Raw genomic sequence first — 24,764 nt, forward strand, 5'->3', positions numbered from 1 at the left:
TAGTCCTCCCAAAATGCATCACCTCACACTTCTCAGGAATAAATTCCATTTGCCACTGCACCACCCATCCTACCAGCCCATCTATATCGTCCTGTAATCTAAGGCTTTCTTCCTCACTATTTACACCACCAATTTTCATGTCGTCTGCGAACTTACTGATCATACCTCCGATATTCACATCTAAATCATTAATCTACACTACAAACAGCAAGGGTCCCAGCACCAATCCCTGCGGTACACCACAGGTCACAGGCTTCCAATTGCAAAAACAACCCCTGACCATCACCCTCTGCCTCCTGCCACGAAGCCAACTTTAGATCCAATTTGCCAAATTGCCCTGGATCCCATGAGCTCTTAACTTCTTAACCAATCTCCCATGCGGGATCTTATCAAAAGCCTTACTGAAGTCCGTGTAGACTACATCAGCTGCTTTACCCTCATCTACACACCTGGTCACTTCCTTGAAAAATTCAATCAAATTTGTTAGACACGATCTCCCTCTGACAAAGCCATTCTGACCATCCTTGATTAATCCCTGCCTCTCCAAGTGGAGATTAATCCTGTCCCTCAGAATTTTTTCCAATAGTTTCCCTACCACTGATGTTAGACTCACTTGCCTGTAATTACCTGGTTTATCCCAGTACCATTTTAGAATAATGGTACCACATTTGCTGTCCTCCAGTCCTCTGGCACCTTTTCTGTGGCCAGAGAGGATTGGAAAATTTGTGTCAAAGCCCCTGCTATCTCCTCCTTTGCCTATACATAGCAGCCTGGGATACATCTCATCTGGGCCTGGGGATTTATCCACTTTTAAGCCTGCTAAAACTGCTAAATACCTCTTCCCTTTCAATGCTAATATGTTCAAGTATATCACAATCCCCCTCCCTGATCTATACACCTACATCGTCCTTCTCCATAAATGAAAAGTTATCATTTAAAACCTCACCTATGTCCTCCGGCTCTACACACAGATTGCCACTTTGGGCCCTAATGGGTCCTACTCTTTCCCTGGCTATCCTCTTGCCCTTAATAAAACGCATTGGGATTTTCTTTTATCTTGCCCGCCAGTGTTTTTTCATGCCCCTTCTTCGCTCTCCTAATTATTTTTTTAAGTACCACCCCCCCCTTACACTTTCTATACTCCTCTAGGGCCTCCGCTGTTTTCAGCCCTCTGAATCTGCCATAAGCCTCCTTTTTTTCTTTATCCAATCCTCTATGTCCCTTGACATCCAGAATTCCCTGGACTTGTTAGTCCTACCCTTCACCTTTACGGGAACATTTTGGCTCTGAACTCTCACTATTTCCTTTTTCAATGACTCCCACTGGTCTGATGTCGACTTACCTACAAGTAGCTGCTCCCAGTCCACTTTGGCCAGATCCTGTTTTATCATATTGAAATCAGCCTTCCTCCAATTCAGTACCTTTATTTCCATTCCATCTTTGTCCTTTTCCATAACTACCTTAAATCTTACAGAGGTATAGTCACTATCCCCGAAATGCTCCCCCACTGACACTTCTACCACTTGTCCAGTTTCACATAAAGAAATGTATCAAAAGCACACCTAATATCACATGGTAAAACATTAAGTGGCACAAAACTGTAAATAGGGTCAAACCCCTCAAGGAGATGAGAACACAAACCACAACAGATTGAAATTCATACCTCTACAGACAGAGATCACAATCTCCCACGCCTACAGTTAAAGATCTCAAACCCCTACTGATAGAGATCTGAAACCCCTACAGTTAAAGATCTCAAACCCCTACAGATAGAGATCTCGAACCCCTACTGATAGCGATCTCAAACCCTTACAGATAGAGATCTCAAACCCCTACAGTTAAAGATCTCAAACCCTTACAGATAGAGATCTCAAACCCCTACAGTTAAAGATCTCAAACCCTTACAGATAGAGATCTCAAACCCCTACAGATAGAGATCTCAAACCCCTACTGATAGAGATCTCAAACCCTTACAGATAGAGATCTCAAACCCCTACTGATAGAGATCTCAAACCCCTACAGTTAAAGATCTCAAACCCCTACTGATAGAGATCTCAAACCCCTACAGTTAAAGATCTCAAACCCCTACTGATAGAGATCTCAAACCCCTACAGTTAAAGATCTCAAACCCCTACTGATAGAGATCTCAAACCCCTACTGATAGAGATCTCAAACCCTTACAGATAGAGATCTCAAACCCCTACTGATAGAGATCTCAAACCCCTACTGATAGAGATCTCAAACCCTTACAGATAGAGATCTCAAACCCCTACTGATAGAGATCTCAAACCCCTACTGATAGAGATCTCAAACCCCTACAGTTAAAGATCTCAAACCCCTACTGATAGAGATCTCAAACCCCTACTGATAGAGATCTCAAACCCCTACAGTTAAAGATCTCAAACCCCTACAGATAGAGATCTCAAACCCCTACTGATAGAGATCTCAAACCCCTACTGATAGAGATCTCAAACCCCTACAGTTAAAGATCTCAAACCCCTACAGATAGAGATCTCAAACCCCTACAGATAGAGATCTCAAACCCCTACAGATAGAGATCTCAAACCCCTACAGATAGAGATCTCAAACCCCTACAGATAGAGATCTCAAACCCCTACTGATAGAGATCTCAAACCCCTACAGTTAAAGATCTCAAACCCCTACTGATAGAGATCTCAAACCCCTACTGATAGAGATCTCAAACCCTTACAGATAGAGATCTCAAACCCCTACTGATAGAGATCTCAAACCCCTACTGATAGAGATCTCAAACCCCTACAGTTAAAGATCTCAAACCCCTACAGATAGAGATCTCAAACCCCTACAGATAGAGATCTCAAACCCCTACTGATAGAGATCTCAAACCCCTACAGTTAAAGATCTCAAACCGCTACTGATAGAGATCTCAAACCCCTACTGATAGAGATCTCAAACCCTTACAGATAGAGATCTCAAACCCCTACTGATAGAGATCTCAAACCCCTACTGATAGAGATCTCAAACCCTTACAGATAGAGATCTCAAACCCCTACTGATAGAGATCTCAAACCCCTACTGATAGAGATCTCAAACCCCTACAGTTAAAGATCTCAAACCCCTACTGATAGAGATCTCAAACCCCTACTGATAGAGATCTCAAACCCCTACAGTTAAAGATCTCAAACCCCTACTGATAGAGATCTCAAACCCCTACAGATAGAGATCTCAAACCCCTACTGATAGAGATCTCAAACCCCTACTGATAGAGATCTCAAACCCCTACAGTTAAAGATCTCAAACCCCTACAGATAGAGATCTCAAACCCCTACAGATAGAGATCTCAAACCCCTACTGATAGAGATCTCAAACCCCTACAGTTAAAGATCTCAAACCCCTACTGATAGAGATCTCAAACCCCTACTGATAGAGATCTCAAACCCTTACAGATAGAGATCTCAAACCCCTACTGATAGAGATCTCAAACCCCTACTGATAGAGATCTCAAACCCTTACAGATAGAGATCTCAAACCCCTACTGATAGAGATCTCAAACCCCTACTGATAGAGATCTCAAACCCCTACAGTTAAAGATCTCAAACCCCTACAGATAGAGATCTCAAACCCCTACTGATAGAGATCTCAAACCCCTACTGATAGAGATCTCAAACCCCTACAGTTAAAGATCTCAAACCCCTACAGATAGAGATCTCAAACCCCTACAGATAGAGATCTCAAACCCCTACAGATAGAGATCTCAAACCCCTACAGATAGAGATCTCAAACCCCTACTGATAGAGATCTCAAACCCCTACAGATAGAGATCTCAAACCCCTACAGATAGAGATCTCAAACCCCTACAGATAGAGATCTCAAACCCCTACTGATAGAGATCTCAAACCCCTACAGATAGAGATCTCAAACCCCTACAGATAGAGATCTCAAACTCCTACAGATAGAGATCTCAAACCCCTACAGTTAAAGATCTCAAACCCCTACTGATAGAGATCTCAAACCCCTACAGTTAAAGATCTCAAACCCCTACAGATAGAGATCTCAAACCCCTACAGATAGTGATCTCAAACCCCTACTGATAGAGATCTCAAACCCCTACAGATAGAGATCTCAAACCCCTACTGATAGAGATCTCAAACCCCTACAGATAGAGATCTCAAACTCCTACAGATAGAGATCTCAAACTCCTACAGATAGAGATCTCAAACCCCTACAGATAGAGATCTCAAACCCCTACAGATAGAGATCTCAAACTCCTACAGATAGTGATCTCAAACCCCTACAGATAGAGATCTCAAACCCCTACAGATAGAGATCGCAAACCCCCACTGATAGAGATCTCAAACCCCTACAGATAGAGATCTCAAACCCCTACTGATAGAGATCTCAAACCCCTACAGATAGAGATCTCAAACTCCTACAGATAGTGATCTCAAACCCCTACAGATAGAGATCTCAAACTCCTACAGATAGTGATCTCAAACCCCTACAGATAGAGATCTCAAACCCCTACTGATAGAGATCTCAAACCCTTACAGATAGAGATCTCAAACCCCTACAGTTAAAGATCTCAAACCCCTACAGATAGAGATCTCAAACTCCTACAGATAGAGATCTCAAACCCCTACTGATAGAGATCTCAAACCCTTACAGATAGAGATCTCAAACCCCTACAGTTAAAGATCTCAAACCCTTACAGATAGAGATCTCAAACCCCTACTGATAGAGATCTCAAACCCCTACAGATAGAGATCTCAAACCCCTACTGATAGAGATCTCAAACCCCTACAGATAGAGATCTCAAACCCCTACTGATAGAGATCTCAAACCCTTACAGAGATCTCAAACCCCTACAGTTAAAGATCTCAAACCCTTACAGATAGAGATCTCAAACCCCTACTGATAGAGATCTCAAACCCCTACAGATAGAGATCTCAAACCCCAACAGATAGAGATCTCAAACCCCTACTGATAGAGATCTCAAACCCCTACAGATAGAGATCTCAAACCCCTACAGATAGAGATCTCAAACCCCTACTGATAGAGATCTCAAACCCCTACAGATAGAGATCTCAAACCCCTACAGATAGAGATCTCAAACCCCTACTGATAGAGATCTCAAACCCCTACAGATAGAGATCTCAAACCCCTACAGATAGAGATCTCAAACCCCTACTGATAGAGATCTCAAACTCCTACAGATAGCGATCTCAAACCCCTACAGATAGCGATCTCAAACCCCTGCAGATAGAGATCTCAAACCCCTACAGATAGTGATCTCAAACCCCTACAGATAGAGATCTCAAACCCCTACTGATAGAGATCTCAAACCCCGACAGATAGAGATCTCAAACCCCTACAGGTAGAGGTCTCAAACCTCTACTCATAGAGATCTCAAACTCCTAAAAAATAGAGATCTCAACTCCCTACAGATAGAGATCTCAAAACCCTATAGACAGAGATCTCAAATCTCTATAGATGGAGATCTCAAACCCTGATAGATGGAGATCTCAAACCCCTACAGATAAATAACTCAAAACTCTACAGATAAAGAGATCTCAAATCCCTATAGATGGAGATCTCAAACCCCGACAGATAGAGATCTCAAACCTCTACAGATAAAGAACTCAAAACTCTACAGATAGAGCTCTCAAACTCCTACAGGTAGCGATCTCAAACTCCTAAAAAATAGAGATCTCAATCCCCTACAAGATAGAGATCTCAAACCTCTACAGGATAGAGATCTCAAACCCCTACAGATAGGGATTTCAATCCTCCTACAAGATACGTTAATTAAAAGGTTGACAGTGGATAGGCAATGGCTAGCATTTAAAGAGCGTGTGGATGAATTACAACAATTGTTCATTCCTGTCTGGCACAAAAATAAAACAGAAAGGGTGGCTCAACCGTGGCTGACAAAAGAAATTAGGGATGGTATTAGATCCAAGGAGGAGAAATATAAAATGGCCAGAACAAGCAGCAAACCTCAGGATTGGGAGCAGTTTAGAATTCAGCAAAGGAGGACAAAGGGATTGATTAAGAAGGGAAAATGGAGTATGAGAGTAAGCTTGCAGAGAACATAAAAACTGACTGTAAAAGCTTCTATAGATATGTCAAGAGAAAAAGATTAGTGAAGACAAATGTGGGTCCCTTACAGTCAGAAACGGGGAATTTATAATGGGGAACAAAGAAATGGCAGATCAATTAAATACATACTTTGGTGTTGTCTTCACAAAGGAGGACACAAATTATCTCCCAGAAATGTTGGGGAACATAGGGTCTAGTGAGAAGGAGGAACTGTATGAAATCAGTGTGAGTAGGGAAATAGTGTTAGAGAAATTGATGGGATTGAAGGCCGATAAATCCCCAGGGCCTGATAATCTACATCCCAGAGTACTTAAGGAAGTGGCCCTAGAAATAGTAGATGCATTGCTGGTCATTTTTGAAAATTCTATAGACTCTGGAACAGTTCCAACGGATTGGATGGTAGCTAATGTAACCCCACTATTTAAAAAAGGAGGGAAAGAGAAACAGGGAATTATTGACTGGTTAGCCTGACATCAGTAGTGGGGAAAATGCTGGACTCCATTATAAAAGATGTAATAGCAGAGCACTTGGAAAACAATAACAGGATCGGACAAAGTCAACGTGGATTTACGAAAGGGAAATCATGCTTGACAAATCTACTGGAATTTTTTGAGGATACAACTTGTAGAATAGATAAGGGAGAACCAGTGGATGTGGTGTATTTGGACTTTCACAAGGCTTTCGATAAGGTCCCACATAAGAAATTAGCGTACAAAATTAAAGCACATGGGATTGGGGATAAGGTACTGACGTGGATAGAGAACTGGTTGGCAGACAGGAAACAAAGAGTAGGAATAAACGGGTCTTTTTCCGAGTGGCAGGCAGTGACTAGTGGGGTACTGCAGGGATCAGTGCTAGGACCCCAGCTATTCACAATATACATTAATATAGATGAGGGAATTAAATGTAATATATCCAAGTTTGCAGATGACACAAAGCTGGGTGTGAGTGTGAGCTGTGAGCAGGATGCAGAGAAGCTCCAGTGTGATTTGGACAGGTTGAGTGAGTGGGCAAATACATGGCAGATGCAGTATAATGTGGATAAATGTGAGGTTATCTACTTTGGTCGCAAAAACAGAAAGGTAGATTATTATCTGAACGACAATAGATTAGGAAAGGGTGACCTAGGTGTCCTTGTGTACCAGTCACTGAAAGTAAGCATGCAGGTGCAGCAGGCAGTTAAGAAGGCAAATGGTATGTTGGCCTTCATAGCGAGAGGATTCGAGTACAGGAGCAAGGATGTCTTGCTGCAACTATATAAGGCCTTGGTGAGACCACATCTGGAGTATTGTGTGCAGTTTTGGTCTCCTTATCAGAGGAAGGATGTTCTTGCTATGGAGGGAGTGCAGCGAAGATTCACCAGACTGATTCCTGAGATGGCAGAACTGACGTATGAAGAGAGATTGGGTCGATTAGGCTGGTATTCGCTAGAGTTTAGAAGAATGAGAAGGGATCACATAGAAACCTACAAAATTCTAACAGACTGGACAGACTAGATGCAGGAAGGATGTTCCCGATGGCGGGGGAGACCAGAACCAGGGGTCACAGTCTAAGGATAAGGGGTAAACCATTTAGGATTGAGATGAGCAGGGATTTCTTCACCCAGAGAGTGGTGAACCTGTGGAATTCTCTACCACAGAAAGCAGTTGAGGCCAAATCATTAAATATATTCAAGAAAGAGTTAGATATAGTTCTTAGGGCTAAAGGGATCTGGGGAGAAAGTGGGAACAGGTTACTGAGTTTGGATGATCAGCCATGATGGTATTTTTTTTAGATTAGAGATACAGCACTGAAACAGGCCCTTCGGCCCACCGAGTCTGTGCCGAACATCAACCACCCATTTATACTAATCCTACACTAATCCCATATTCCTACCAAACATCCCCAACTGTCCCTATATTTCCCCACCACCTACCTATACTAGTGACAATTTATAATGGCTAATTTACCTATCAACCTGCAAGTCTTTTGGCTTGTGGGAGGAAACCAGAGCACCCGGAGAAAACCCACGCAGACACAGGGAGAACTTGCAAACTCCACACAGGCAGTACCCGGAATCGAACCCGGGTCCCTGGAGCTGTGAGGCTGCGGTGCTAACCACTGCGCCACTGTGCCGCCCTTGAATGGCGGAGCATGCTCGAAGGGCCAAATGACCTACCCCTGCTTCTAATTTTCTATGTTTCTATAGAGATCTCTACCCCCGACAAAATAGAGATCTCAAACCCTTATACAATAGAGATCTCAAACCCCTACAAGATAGAGATATCAACCCCCTACAAAATAGAGGTCTCAAACCCCTACAAGATAGAGATATCAACCCCCTACAAAATCGAGATCTCAAACACCTATAGATTGGGATCTCAAACCTGTACAAATAAAGATCTCAAACTTCTACAGAAAAAGAACTCACTCCCTACAGGTAAAGAACTCAAACCTCTACAGAAAAATAACTTAAAACCATACAGATAGAGATCTCAAACCCCTATAGAGATCTCAAACCTCTACAGGTAAAGAACTCAAACCCCAACAGATAGAGATCTCAAGTCCCTGCTGATCACTGTGCTCAAACCCTGACAGATTACAATATTAAACCCCTACAGACAGCGATCTCGAACCCTCACAGACAGAGATCTCAAAGTCCCAGAGGTAGAGACCACAAACCCCAAAAGATAGAGATCTCAAACCTCTATAGAGATCTCAAGCCCCTACAGATAGAGATCTCAAACCCTTACAGATAGAGATCTCGAACTGCTACAGATAGAGATCTCAAACTCCTACAGCTAGAGATCTCAAACCCCTTCAGGTAGAGATCTCAAGCCCCTACAGCTAGAGATCTCAAACCCCTACAGATAAAGATCTCAAACCCCTACAGATAAAGAATTCAAACCCCTAAGTCAGAGTTCACAAATCTCTACAGGTAAACATGTAAACTGTTCTAGATTATAGTGTACAAATCTGGCAGATAAAGAACTGAAACTGCTACAGACAGAGGATACAACCCCCAACCGATACAGATCTCAAATCAGATAGGCAAAAATTAGAGAACTCAAACCCCTACAGACAGAGATCTGAAACCTGACAGATAAGGAGCACAAACCCCAGTCAGATAAAGAGCTCAAACGCTTACAGATAGAGGTACCAAACCCCTGCAGATAGAGATCACAAATTTCAACAGATAGAGATTTCAAATCTCAACCGATGGAGATTTCATATGCCTTCAGATAGAGATCTCAAACCTCTACAGAAAAAGAGCTCAGACCCCAACAGATAAAGATCTAAAACACCTAATGATAGACAGCTCAACTCACTACAGGTGATGGAACTCAACCCTCTGCAGTTAGACACCCCAATCCAAACAGACAGAGATAATAAACTCCACAGATAAAGAGCTCAGACTCCATGGACAAGGAGCCAAGACACCTACAGATAATAAATTTAGATATAGATGTCAAACGTCTATGCATAGAGATCATCAACCCTGACAGATATAGATCTCAAACCCCTATGCATGGAGCTCTCATACCGATCACAATCCAATAATTGTAATAAATATATATACTTTAGAACAAGACTCCCTCTAGTCTCTCAGTATCAAAGACCGAATCTAATATACATTACTCACATGTTAACGCACCAACGTTGAGTCTTGAGGTGCAGTTTTGTAGAAAGTATATGTGTAGGTATTCAGCTTGTTGTACCTGTTAATGGGCAAAGTTGGGATTACGAATTTGGGATCCTGTAATAGTCCAGTGGTGGCTTGTTTAACATGGCAAGAGATCATATCCTCTCACGGACTCACAGTTTTGGAAAAAAAAGGGATGGCAAATTATACTAATAATTCCAGAAAAAGGAGAGGATAATCAGTAAAAACACTGGTAGATAAAACAAAGAAATATATAAAGGAGAAGTTAGGAACTTGTGCTTTAGTAGTTAAAATGTCATATTTTAGGAACATAGAACTTAGGAGCAGGAGTAGGTCATTGGCCCTTCCAGCCTGCTTTGTCATTCAATAAGATCATGGCTGATCTGGTTGCACTGTCAACTCCATTTTCCTGTCTGCCCCCCATAACCCTTAACTCCCTTGTCTGTCAAAAATCTATCTAACTCAGCCTTGAATAAATCCAATGACGCAGCCTCCAATGCTTTCTGGGGAAGAGAATTCCACAAACAGCCATTTGAAAAAAAAAATTCTCCTCATCCCTGTCTTAAAAGGGAGACCTATTATTCTTAAACAGTGTCCCCTATTTCTAGTCTCTCCCACAAGAGGAGACATCCTCCTGGTATCCGCTCTAGCAGGTCTCCTCAGGATCTTATATGTTTCAATAAGATCGCCTCTTATTCTTCTAAATTCCGACTTGTATAGGCCCAACCTGTTCCACCTTTCTTCATAAGATAAGTCCTTCATCCGTGCAATTAGTCGAGTGAACCTTCTCTGAAATGCTTCTAATGCAATTATATCCTTTTTCAAATAAGGAGACCAAAACTGTACACAGTAGTCCAGATGTGGTCTCACCAAGGTCCTGTACAGCTGCAGTAAACGTCCCTACTTTATACTTGATTTCCCCTTGCAACAAACGGCAACATTCCATTTGCCTTCCGAATCACCTGCTGTACCTGCAAACTAACCTTTTGTGATTCATGTACCAGGATGTACCCAGATCCCTCTGTACTGCAGAGTTCTGCAGTCTCTCTCCATTTAAATAATATACAGTTTTTCTATTCTTCCGGCCAAAGTGGACAAGGTTCACACTTTCCCACATTATACTCCATCTGACAAATTTTTGCCCACTCACTTAACCTACTTATATCCTTTTGCAGACTCTTAACCTCCTCTTGACAACTTACTTTCCTTCCTATCTTGGTGTCATTTTGTGAGAGCTTGAAGACAAAATGAAACAATTGCATAAGGAGATAATGATCAATGGTAATGACTGAAAAACAAGTGTGTTGCTATTTCAACTTCTGGAGGTGGAAAGATTAAGGAACCAATTAGAGGCAGTTCAGGATGAGAATTGAATACTAAAAGATAATGCACAGAAGGATGAGGAAGAGTGTGATGAAAATCACAATGAAAAATCACAGCCTCTGGCATTAGTGACATTCATGCAAACACAGGCAAGAAAACAAAACACATGAGGCTACACAACGGCAGGCAGAGTCAGGCTAACTTAAATATAACCAAGAGAAAGTGAAGATTAATAGCAATGGATTGACAGCAACAACTAAAACAATGGCTGACAATCTGAAAAGACAAAGGTAGATGAACGAAATGGGGCCTCTCACAATAATTATACTAAAGAGGTAAACAGTTTAAACAACAACTAAAATTCCATAGGGAACAATTCACTTAATGAATCAGTACAGTGTAACTGGGAGAGCTGGTGGAGTGGGTGGGGTGTGGGGGAGGTTGTGGTGGTGAAGGTAAAGTCTGGGATGCCCTTGTTGAAAGGGCAGAGCATTACTGGGGAATGGATGACAACTGAGACCATCATCAAGATCGAGGTCTTCAGGGACAGATACTGTGGGCTCCTCACACTGACCATCAAAGACAGACACTGTGGGCTCCTCACACTAACCATCAGAGACAGACACTGTGGGCTCCTCACACTAACCATCAGAGACAGACACTGTGGGCTCCTCACACTAACCATCAGAGACAGACACTGTGGGCTCCTCACACTAACCATCAAAGACAGACACTGTGGGCTCCTCACACTAACCATCAGAGACAGACACTGTGGGCTCCTCACACTAACCATCAGAGACAGACACTGTGGGCTCCTCACACTGACCATCAAAGACAGACACTGTGGGCTCCTCACACTAACCATCAGAAACAGACACTGTGAGCTCCTCACACTAACCATCAGAGACAGACACTGTGGGCTCCTCACACTAACCATCAGAGACAGACACTGTGGGCTCCTCACACTAACCATCAAAGACAGACACTGTGGGCTTCTTACACTAACTATCAGAGACAGACACTGTGGGCTCCTCACACTAACCATCAGAGACAGACACTGTGGGCTCCTCACACTAACCATCAGAGACAGACACTGTGGGCTCCTCACACTAACCATCAGAGACAGACACTGTGGGCTCCTCACACTAACCATCAGAGACAGACACTGTGGGCTCCTCACACTAACCATCAGAGACAGACACTGTGGGCTCCTCACACTAACCATCAGAGACAGACACTGTGGGCTCCTCACACTAACCATCAGAGACAGACACTGTGGGCTCCTCACACTAACCATCAGAGACAGACACTGTGGGCTCCTCACACTAACCATCAGAGACAGACACTGTGGGCTTCTCACACCAACTATCAGAGACAGACACTGTGGGCTTCTCACACCAACTATCAGAGACAGACACTGTGGGCTCCTCACACTAACCATCAGAGACAGATACTGTGGGCTCCTCACACTAACCATCAGAGACAGATACTGTGGGCTTCTCACACTAACCATCAGAGACGGACACTGTGGGCTCCTCACACCAACTATCAGAGACAGACACTGTGGGCTTCTCACACTAACCATCAGAGACAGACACTGTGGGCTTCTCACACTAACCATCAGAGACAGACACTGTGGGCTTCTCACACTAACCATCAGAGACAGACACTGTGGGCTTCTCACACTAACCATCAGAGACAGACACTGTGGGCTCCTCACACTAACCATCAGAGACAGACACTGTGGGCTCCTCACACTAACCATCAGAGACAGACACTGTGGGCTCCTCACACTAACCATCAGAGACAGACACTGTGGGCTCCTCACACTAACCATCAGAGACAGACACTGTGGGATCCTCACACTAACCATCAGAGACAGATACTGTGGGCTTCTCACACTAACCATCAGAGACGGACACTGTGGGCTTCTCACACCAACTATCAGAGACAGACACTGTGGGCTTCTCACACTAACCATCAGAGACAGACACTGTGGGCTTCTCACACTAACCATCAGAGACAGACACTGTGGGCTTCTCACACTAACCATCAGAGACAGACACTGTGGGCTTCTCACACTAACCATCAGAGACAGACACTGTGGGCTCCTCACACGAACCATCAGAGACAGATACTGTGGGATCCTCACACCAACTATCAGAGACAGACACTGTGGGCTTCTCACACTAACCATCAGAGACAGACACTGTGGGCTTCTCACACTAACCATCAGAGACAGACACTGTGGGCTCCTCACACGAACCATCAAAGACAGACACTGTGGGCTCCTCACACTAACCATCAGAGACAGACACTGTGGGCTTCTCACACTAACCATCAGAGACAGACACTGTGGGCTCCTCACACTAACCATCAAAGACAGACACTGTGGGCTCCTCACACTAACCATCGGAGACAGACACTGTGGGCTTCTTACACTAACCATCAGAGACAGACACTGTGGGCTTCTTACACTACCCAGCAGAGACGGACACTGTGGGCTTCTTACACTAACCAGCAGAGACAGACACTGTGGGCTTCTTACACCAACCATCAGAGACGGACACTGTGGGCTCCTCACACTAACCATCAGAGACAGACACTGTGGGCTCCTCACACTAACCATCAGAGACAGACACTGTGGGCTCCTCACACTAACCATCAGAGACAGACACTGTGGGCTCCTCACACTAACCATCAGAGACAGACACTGTGGGCTTCTCACACCAACTATCAGAGACAGACACTGTGGGCTTCTCACACCAACTATCAGAGACAGACACTGTGGGCTCCTCACACTAACCATCAGAGACAGATACTGTGGGCTTCTCACACTAACCATCAGAGACAGATACTGTGGGCTCCTCACACTAACCATCAGAGACAGATACTGTGGGCTCCTCACACTAACCATCAGAGACAGACACTGTGGGCTTCTCACACTAACCATCAGAGACGGACACTGTGGGCTCCTCACACCAACTATCAGAGACAGACACTGTGGGATCCTCACACTAACCATCAGAGACAGATACTGTGGGCTTCTCACACCAACTATCAGAGACAGACACTGTGGGCTTCTCACACTAACCATCAGAGACAGACACTGTGGGCTTCTCACACTAACCATCAGAGACAGACACTGTGGGCTTCTCACACTAACCATCAGAGACAGACACTGTGGGCTTCTCACACTAACCATCAGAGACAGACACTGTGGGCTCCTCACACGAACCATCAGAGACAGATACTGTGGGATCCTCACACCAACTATCAGAGACAGACACTATGGGCTTCTCACACTAACCATCAGAGACAGACACTGTGGGCTTCTCACACTAACCATCAGAGACAGACACTGTGGGCTCCTCACACGCACCATCAAAGACAGACACTGTGGGCTCCTCACACTAACCATCAGAGACAGACACTGTGGGCTTCTCACACTAACCATCAGAGACAGACACTGTGGGCTCCTCACACTAACCATCAAAGACAGACACTGTGGGCTCCTCACACTAACCATCGGAGACAGACACTGTGGGCTTCTTACACTAACCATCAGAGACAGACACTGTGGGCTTCTTACACTACCCAGCAGAGACGGACACTGTGGGCTTCTTACACTAACCAGCAGAGACAGACACTGTGGGCTTCTTACACTAACCATCAGAGACGGACACTGTGGGCTTCTTACACTAACCAGCAGAGACAGACACTGTGAGCTCCTCACACCAACTATCAGAGACAGACACTGTGGGCTTCTCACACTAACCATCAGAGACAGACACTGTGGGCTCCTCACACTAACCAGCAGAGACAGACACTGTGAGCTCCTCACACCAACTATCAGAGACAGATACTGTGGGCTCCTCACACTAACCATCAGAGACAGACACTGTGAGCTCCTCACACTAACCATCAGAGACAGACACTGTGGGCTTCTCACACTAACCATCAGAGACAGACACTTTGGGCTCCTCACACCAACTATCAGAGACGGACACTGTGGGCTCCTCACACTAACCATCAGAGACAGACACTGTGGGCTTCTTACACTAACCATCAGAGACAGACACTGTGGGCTTCTTACACTAACCATCAGAGACGGACACTGTGGGCTTCTTACACTAACCAGCAGAGACAGACACTGTGGGCTCCACACCCCAACTATCAGAGACAGACACTGTGGGCTTCTCACACTAACCATCAGAGACAGACACTGTGAGCTCCTCACACCAACTATCAGAGACAGACACTGTGGGCTTCTCACACTAACCATCAGAGACAGACACTGTGGGCTCCTCACACTAACCATCAGAGACAGACACTGTGGGCTCCTCACACTAACCACCAGAGACAGACACTGTGGGCTTCTCACACTAACCATCAGAGACAGACACTGTGGGCTCCTCACACTAACCATCAGAGACAGACACTGTGGGCTTCTCACACTAACCATCAGAGACAGACACTGTGGGCTCCTCACACTAACCATCAAAGACAGACACTGTGGGCTCCTCACACTAACCATCAGAGACAGACACTGTGGGCTTCTCACACTAACCATCAGAGACAGACACTGTGGGCTCCTCACACTAACCATCAAAGACAGACACTGTGGGCTCCTCACACTAACCATCAGAGACAGACACTGTGGGCTTCTTACACTAACCATCAGAGACGGACACTGTGGGCTTCTTACACTAACCAGCAGAGACAGACACTGTGAGCTCCTCACACCAACTATCAGAGACAGACACTGTGGGCTTCTCACACTAACCATCAGAGACAGACACTGTGGGCTTCTCACACTAACCATCAGAGACAGACACTGTGGGCTCCTCACACTAACCATCAGAGACAGACACTGTGGGCTTCTCACACTAACCATCAGAGACAGACACTTTGGGCTCCTCACACCAACCATCAGAGACAGACACTGTGGGCTTCTTACACTAACCATCAGAGACGGACACTGTGGGCTTCTTACACTAACCAGCAGAGACAGACACTGTGGGCTCCTCACACCAACTATCAGAGACAGACACTGTGGGCTTCTCACACTAACCATCAGAGACAGACACTGTGGGCTTCTCACACTAACCATCAGAGACAGACACTGTGGGCTCCTCACACTAACCAACAGAGACAGACACTGTGGGCTTCTCACACCAACCATCAGAGACAGACACTGTGGGCTCCTCACACTAACCACCAGAGACAGACACTGTGGGCTTCTCACACTAACCATCAGAGACAGACACTGTGGGCTCCTCACACTAACCATCAGAGACAGACACTGTGGGCTTCTCACACTAACCATCAGAGACAGACACTGTGGGCTCCTCACACTAACCATCAAAGACAGACACTGTGGGCTCCTCACACTAACCATCAGAGACAGACACTGTGGGCTTCTCACACTAACCATCAGAGACAGACACTGTGGGCTCCTCACACTAACCATCAAAGACAGACACTGTGGGCTCCTCACACTAACCATCAGAGACAGACACTGTGGGCTTCTTACACTAACCATCAGAGACGGACACTGTGGGCTTCTTACACTAACCAGCAGAGACAGACACTGTGAGCTCCTCACACCAACTATCAGAGACAGACACTGTGGGCTTCTCACACTAACCATCAGAGACAGACACTGTGGGCTTCTCACACTAACCATCAGAGACAGACACTGTGGGCTCCTCACACTAACCATCAGAGACAGACACTGTGGGCTTCTCACACTAACCATCAGAGACAGACACTTTGGGCTCCTCACACCAACCATCAGAGACAGACACTGTGGGCTTCTTACACTAACCATCAGAGACGGACACTGTGGGCTTCTTACACTAACCAGCAGAGACAGACACTGTGGGCTCCTCACACCAACTATCAGAGACAGACACTGTGGGCTTCTCACACTAACCATCAGAGACAGACACTGTGGGCTTCTCACACTAACCATCAGAGACAGACACTGTGGGCTCCTCACACTAACCAACAGAGACAGACACTGTGGGCTTCTCACACCAACCATCAGAGACAGACACTGTGGGCTTCTCACACTAACCATCAGAGACAGACACTGTGGGCTCCTCACACGAACCATCAGAGACAGATACTGTGGGATCCTCACACCAACTATCAGAGACAGACACTGTGGGCTTCTCACACTAACCATCAGAGACAGACACTGTGGGCTTCTCACACTAACCATCAGAGACAGACACTGTGGGCTCCTCACACGAACCATCAAAGACAGACACTGTGGGCTCCTCACACTAACCATCAGAGACAGACACTGTGGGCTTCTCACACTAACCATCAGAGACAGACACTGTGGGCTCCTCACACTAACCATCAAAGACAGACACTGTGGGCTCCTCACACTAACCATCGGAGACAGACACTGTGGGCTTCTTACACTAACCATCAGAGACAGACACTGTGGGCTTCTTACACTACCCAGCAGAGACGGACACTGTGGGCTTCTTACACTAACCAGCAGAGACAGACACTGTGGGCTTCTTACACCAACCATCAGAGACGGACACTGTGGGCTCCTCACACTAACCATCAGAGACAGACACTGTGGGCTCCTCACACGAACCATCAAAGACAGACACTGTGGGCTCCTCACACTAACCATCAGAGACAGACACTGTGGGCTTCTCACACTAACCATCAGAGACAGACACTGTGGGCTCCTCACACTAACCATCAAAGACAGACACTGTGGGCTCCTCACACTAACCATCAGAGACAGACACTGTGGGCTTCTTACACTAACCATCAGAGACGGACACTGTGGGCTTCTTACACTAACCAGCAGAGACAGACACTGTGAGCTCCTCACACCAACTATCAGAGACAGACACTGTGGGCTTCTCACACTAACCATCAGAGACAGACACTGTGGGCTTCTCACACTAACCATCAGAGACAGACACTGTGGGCTCCTCACACTAACCATCAGAGACAGACACTGTGGGCTTCTCACACTAACCATCAGAGACAGACACTTTGGGCTCCTCACACCAACCATCAGAGACAGACACTGTGGGCTTCTTACACTAACCATCAGAGACGGACACTGTGGGCTTCTTACACTAACCAGCAGAGACAGACACTGTGGGCTCCTCACACCAACTATCAGAGACAGACACTGTGGGCTTCTCACACTAACCATCAGAGACAGACACTGTGGGCTTCTCACACTAACCATCAGAGACAGACACTGTGGGCTCCTCACACTAACCAACAGAGACAGACACTGTGGGCTTCTCACACCAACCATCAGAGACAGACACTGTGGGCTTCTCACACTAACCATCAGAGACAGACACTGTGGGCTCCTCACACGAACCATCAGAGACAGATACTGTGGGATCCTCACACCAACTATCAGAGACAGACACTGTGGGCTTCTCACACTAACCATCAGAGACAGACACTGTGGGCTTCTCACACTAACCATCAGAGACAGACACTGTGGGCTCCTCACACGAACCATCAAAGACAGACACTGTGGGCTCCTCACACTAACCATCAGAGACAGACACTGTGGGCTTCTCACACTAACCATCAGAGACAGACACTGTGGGCTCCTCACACTAACCATCAAAGACAGACACTGTGGGCTCCTCACACTAACCATCGGAGACAGACACTGTGGGCTTCTTACACTAACCATCAGAGACAGACACTGTGGGCTTCTTACACTACCCAGCAGAGACGGACACTGTGGGCTTCTTACACTAACCAGCAGAGACAGACACTGTGGGCTTCTTACACCAACCATCAGAGACGGACACTGTGGGCTCCTCACACTAACCATCAGAGACAGACACTGTGGGCTCCTCACACTAACCATCAGAGACAGACACTGTGGGCTCCTCACACTAACCATCAGAGACAGACACTGTGGGCTCCTCACACTAACCATCAGAGACAGACACTGTGGGCTTCTCACACCAACTATCAGAGACAGACACTGTGGGCTTCTCACACCAACTATCAGAGACAGACACTGTGGGCTCCTCACACTAACCATCAGAGACAGATACTGTGGGCTTCTCACACTAACCATCAGAGACAGATACTGTGGGCTCCTCACACTAACCATCAGAGACAGATACTGTGGGCTCCTCACACTAACCATCAGAGACAGACACTGTGGGCTTCTCACACTAACCATCAGAGACGGACACTGTGGGCTCCTCACACCAACTATCAGAGACAGACACTGTGGGATCCTCACACTAACCATCAGAGACAGATACTGTGGGCTTCTCACACCAACTATCAGAGACAGACACTGTGGGCTTCTCACACTAACCATCAGAGACAGACACTGTGGGCTTCTCACACTAACCATCAGAGACAGACACTGTGGGCTTCTCACACTAACCATCAGAGACAGACACTGTGGGCTTCTCACACTAACCATCAGAGACAGACACTGTGGGCTCCTCACACGAACCATCAGAGACAGATACTGTGGGATCCTCACACCAACTATCAGAGACAGACACTATGGGCTTCTCACACTAACCATCAGAGACAGACACTGTGGGCTTCTCACACTAACCATCAGAGACAGACACTGTGGGCTCCTCACACGCACCATCAAAGACAGACACTGTGGGCTCCTCACACTAACCATCAGAGACAGACACTGTGGGCTTCTCACACTAACCATCAGAGACAGACACTGTGGGCTCCTCACACTAACCATCAAAGACAGACACTGTGGGCTCCTCACACTAACCATCGGAGACAGACACTGTGGGCTTCTTACACTAACCATCAGAGACAGACACTGTGGGCTTCTTACACTACCCAGCAGAGACGGACACTGTGGGCTTCTTACACTAACCAGCAGAGACAGACACTGTGGGCTTCTTACACTAACCATCAGAGACGGACACTGTGGGCTTCTTACACTAACCAGCAGAGACAGACACTGTGAGCTCCTCACACCAACTATCAGAGACAGACACTGTGGGCTTCTCACACTAACCATCAGAGACAGACACTGTGGGCTCCTCACACTAACCAGCAGAGACAGACACTGTGAGCTCCTCACACCAACTATCAGAGACAGATACTGTGGGCTCCTCACACTAACCATCAGAGACAGACACTGTGAGCTCCTCACACTAACCATCAGAGACAGACACTGTGGGCTTCTCACACTAACCATCAGAGACAGACACTTTGGGCTCCTCACACCAACTATCAGAGACGGACACTGTGGGCTCCTCACACTAACCATCAGAGACAGACACTGTGGGCTTCTTACACTAACCATCAGAGACAGACACTGTGGGCTTCTTACACTAACCATCAGAGACGGACACTGTGGGCTTCTTACACTAACCAGCAGAGACAGACACTGTGGGCTCCACACCCCAACTATCAGAGACAGACACTGTGGGCTTCTCACACTAACCATCAGAGACAGACACTGTGAGCTCCTCACACCAACTATCAGAGACAGACACTGTGGGCTTCTCACACTAACCATCAGAGACAGACACTGTGGGCTCCTCACACTAACCATCAGAGACAGACACTGTGGGCTCCTCACACTAACCACCAGAGACAGACACTGTGGGCTTCTCACACTAACCATCAGAGACAGACACTGTGGGCTCCTCACACTAACCATCAGAGACAGACACTGTGGGCTTCTCACACTAACCATCAGAGACAGACACTGTGGGCTCCTCACACTAACCATCAAAGACAGACACTGTGGGCTCCTCACACTAACCATCAGAGACAGACACTGTGGGCTTCTCACACTAACCATCAGAGACAGACACTGTGGGCTCCTCACACTAACCATCAAAGACAGACACTGTGGGCTCCTCACACTAACCATCAGAGACAGACACTGTGGGCTTCTTACACTAACCATCAGAGACGGACACTGTGGGCTTCTTACACTAACCAGCAGAGACAGACACTGTGAGCTCCTCACACCAACTATCAGAGACAGACACTGTGGGCTTCTCACACTAACCATCAGAGACAGACACTGTGGGCTTCTCACACTAACCATCAGAGACAGACACTGTGGGCTCCTCACACTAACCATCAGAGACAGACACTGTGGGCTTCTCACACTAACCATCAGAGACAGACACTTTGGGCTCCTCACACCAACCATCAGAGACAGACACTGTGGGCTTCTTACACTAACCATCAGAGACGGACACTGTGGGCTTCTTACACTAACCAGCAGAGACAGACACTGTGGGCTCCTCACACCAACTATCAGAGACAGACACTGTGGGCTTCTCACACTAACCATCAGAGACAGACACTGTGGGCTTCTCACACTAACCATCAGAGACAGACACTGTGGGCTCCTCACACTAACCAACAGAGACAGACACTGTGGGCTTCTCACACCAACCATCAGAGACAGACACTGTGGGCTCCTCACACTAACCACCAGAGACAGACACTGTGGGCTTCTCACACTAACCATCAGAGACAGACACTGTGGGCTCCTCACACTAACCATCAGAGACAGACACTGTGGGCTTCTCACACTAACCATCAGAGACAGACACTGTGGGCTCCTCACACTAACCATCAAAGACAGACACTGTGGGCTCCTCACACTAACCATCAGAGACAGACACTGTGGGCTTCTCACACTAACCATCAGAGACAGACACTGTGGGCTCCTCACACTAACCATCAAAGACAGACACTGTGGGCTCCTCACACTAACCATCAGAGACAGACACTGTGGGCTTCTTACACTAACCATCAGAGACGGACACTGTGGGCTTCTTACACTAACCAGCAGAGACAGACACTGTGAGCTCCTCACACCAACTATCAGAGACAGACACTGTGGGCTTCTCACACTAACCATCAGAGACAGACACTGTGGGCTTCTCACACTAACCATCAGAGACAGACACTGTGGGCTCCTCACACTAACCATCAGAGACAGACACTGTGGGCTTCTCACACTAACCATCAGAGACAGACACTTTGGGCTCCTCACACCAACCATCAGAGACAGACACTGTGGGCTTCTTACACTAACCATCAGAGACGGACACTGTGGGCTTCTTACACTAACCAGCAGAGACAGACACTGTGGGCTCCTCACACCAACTATCAGAGACAGACACTGTGGGCTTCTCACACTAACCATCAGAGACAGACACTGTGGGCTTCTCACACTAACCATCAGAGACAGACACTGTGGGCTCCTCACACTAACCAACAGAGACAGACACTGTGGGCTTCTCACACCAACCATCAGAGACAGACACTGTGGGCTTCTCACACTAACCATCAGAGACAGACACTGTGGGCTTCTCACACCAACTATCAGAGACAGACATTGTGGGATCCTCACACCAACTATCAGAGACAGACACTGTGGGCTCCTCACACCAACTATCAGAGACAGACACTGTGGGCTTCTCACACTAACCATCAGAGACAGACACTGTGAGCTCCTCACACTAACCATCAGAGACAGACACTGTGGGCTTCTCACACTAACCATCAGAGACAGATACTGTGGGCTTCTCACACCAACTATCAGAGACAGACACTGTGGGCTCCTCACACTAACCATCAGAGACAGAAACTGTGGGCTTCTCACACCAACTATCAGAGACAGACACTGTGGGATCCTCACACCAACTATCAGAGACAGACACTGTGGGATCCTCACACTAACCATCAAAGACAGACACTGTGGGCTCCTCACACTAACCATCAGAGACGGACACTGTGGGCTTCTTACACTAACCAGCAGAGACAGACACTTTGGGCTTCTCACACTTACCATCAGAGACAGACACTGTGGGCTCCTCACACTAACCATCAGAGACAGACACTGTGGGCTCCTCACACTAACCATCAAAGACAGACACTGTGGGCTCCTCACACCAACGATCAGAGACAGACACTGTGGGCTTCTCACACTAACCATCAAAGACAGACACTGTGGGCGTCTCACACTAACCATCAAAGACAGACACTGTGGGCTCCTCACACTAACCATCAAAGACAGACACTGTGGGCTCCACACACCAACCATCAAAGACAGATTCTGTGAGCTTCTTACACTAACCATCAGAGACAGACACTGTGGGCTCCTCACACTAACCATCAGAGACAGACACTGTGGGCTCCTCACACTAACCATCAGAGACAGACACTGTGGGCTCCTCACACCAACCATCAGAGACAGACACTTTGGGCTCCTCACACTAACCAGCAGAGACAGTCACATTGGGCCTCTCACACTAACCATCAAAGACAGACACTGTGGGCTCCTCACACCAACAATCAGAGACAGACACTGTGGGCTTCTCACACTAACCATCAAAGACAGACACTGTGGGCGTCTCACACTAACCATCAAAGACAGGCACTGTGGGCTCCTCACACCAACCATCAGAGACAGACACTGTGGGCTCCACACACCAACCATCAGAGACAGACACTGTTGGCTCCTCACACCAACCATCAAAGACAGATTCTGTGAGCTTCTTACACTAACCATCAGAGACAGACACTGTGGGCTCCTCACACTAACCATCAGAGACAGACACTGTGGGCTTCTCACACCAACCATCAGAGACAGACACTGTGGGCTCGTCACACCAACCATCAAAGACAGATTCTGTGAGCTTCTTATACTAACCATCAGAGACAGACACTGTGGGCTCCTCACACTAACCATCAAAGACAGACACTGTGGGCTCTTCACACTAACCATCAAAGACAGACACTGTGGGCTCTTCACACTGACCATCAGAGACAGACACTGTGGGCTCCTCACACTAACCATCAGAGACAGACACTGTGGGCTCCTCACACTAACCAGCAGAGACAGACACTCTGGGCTCCTCACACTAACCATCAGAGACAGACACTGTGGGCTCCTCACACTAACCATCAGAGACAGACACTGTGGGCTCCTCACACTAACCAGCAGAGACAGACACTCTGGGCTCCTCACACTAACCATCAGAGACAGACACTCTGGGCTCCTCACACTAACCATCAAAGACAGACACTGTGGGCTCTTCACACTGACCATCAGAGACAGACACTGTGGGCTCCTCACACTAACCAGCAGAGACAGGTGTCCCAACAAAGGTAATAGTTTCTTGCCTGTGACCCGACCCTATCAATTCTTTTAATCTTCTATACTCAAGGGGACACAAGCTTAGATGTTAAGGAACTTCTTTGTCAGGGTTCTTCACTGTGGTTGTACTGACAGAATGATGAGTGCCCATTGCAACATTAGCTCAAAATCTTCTTTTTTGCTCAAAATAGCAAACTTGTATTAATATTTTATCTGTGAAATCCACAGGACATCCCAATGGATTACTGTTGTTGTTGGAAGTATCATCACTGTTGTTTTGTAGCCAACATGGCAGCTATTCGGCACACAACATAGTCCCACAAACAGCAATGAGACACATGACTAGTTATTGGGTTTTTGGTTGACCAGGAAAACTCCCCTTCTATTCTTTGAATATTGCCCTGGTATCGTTTACATCTAAATAAGAGCGTTTAACACCTGAAGGACAGCACCTAAAACAGTGCAGTGCTCCTTCAGTGCTGCACTGAAGTGTCTGCCTTGATTAAGTGCTCAAGTCTCTGAGGTGGGGCTTGAACCCACAATCTTCTGATTCAGAGGCAAGTGTGC

At 46.7% G+C, this 24,764-nt stretch overlaps 1 protein-coding gene across 12 annotated transcripts in view; it reads right to left on the reverse strand.

Annotated features, from left to right (window-relative positions):
- The window catches only part of ptchd1 (patched domain containing 1), a 207,588-nt gene that overhangs the window by 150,525 nt on the left and 32,299 nt on the right, over positions 1-24,764 (reverse strand). The window lies entirely within an intron of this gene.

This window comes from Heterodontus francisci, chromosome 10 (assembly GCF_036365525.1).
Source record: "Heterodontus francisci isolate sHetFra1 chromosome 10, sHetFra1.hap1, whole genome shotgun sequence".
In the NCBI taxonomy this organism is placed as follows: Eukaryota; Metazoa; Chordata; class Chondrichthyes; order Heterodontiformes; family Heterodontidae; genus Heterodontus; species Heterodontus francisci.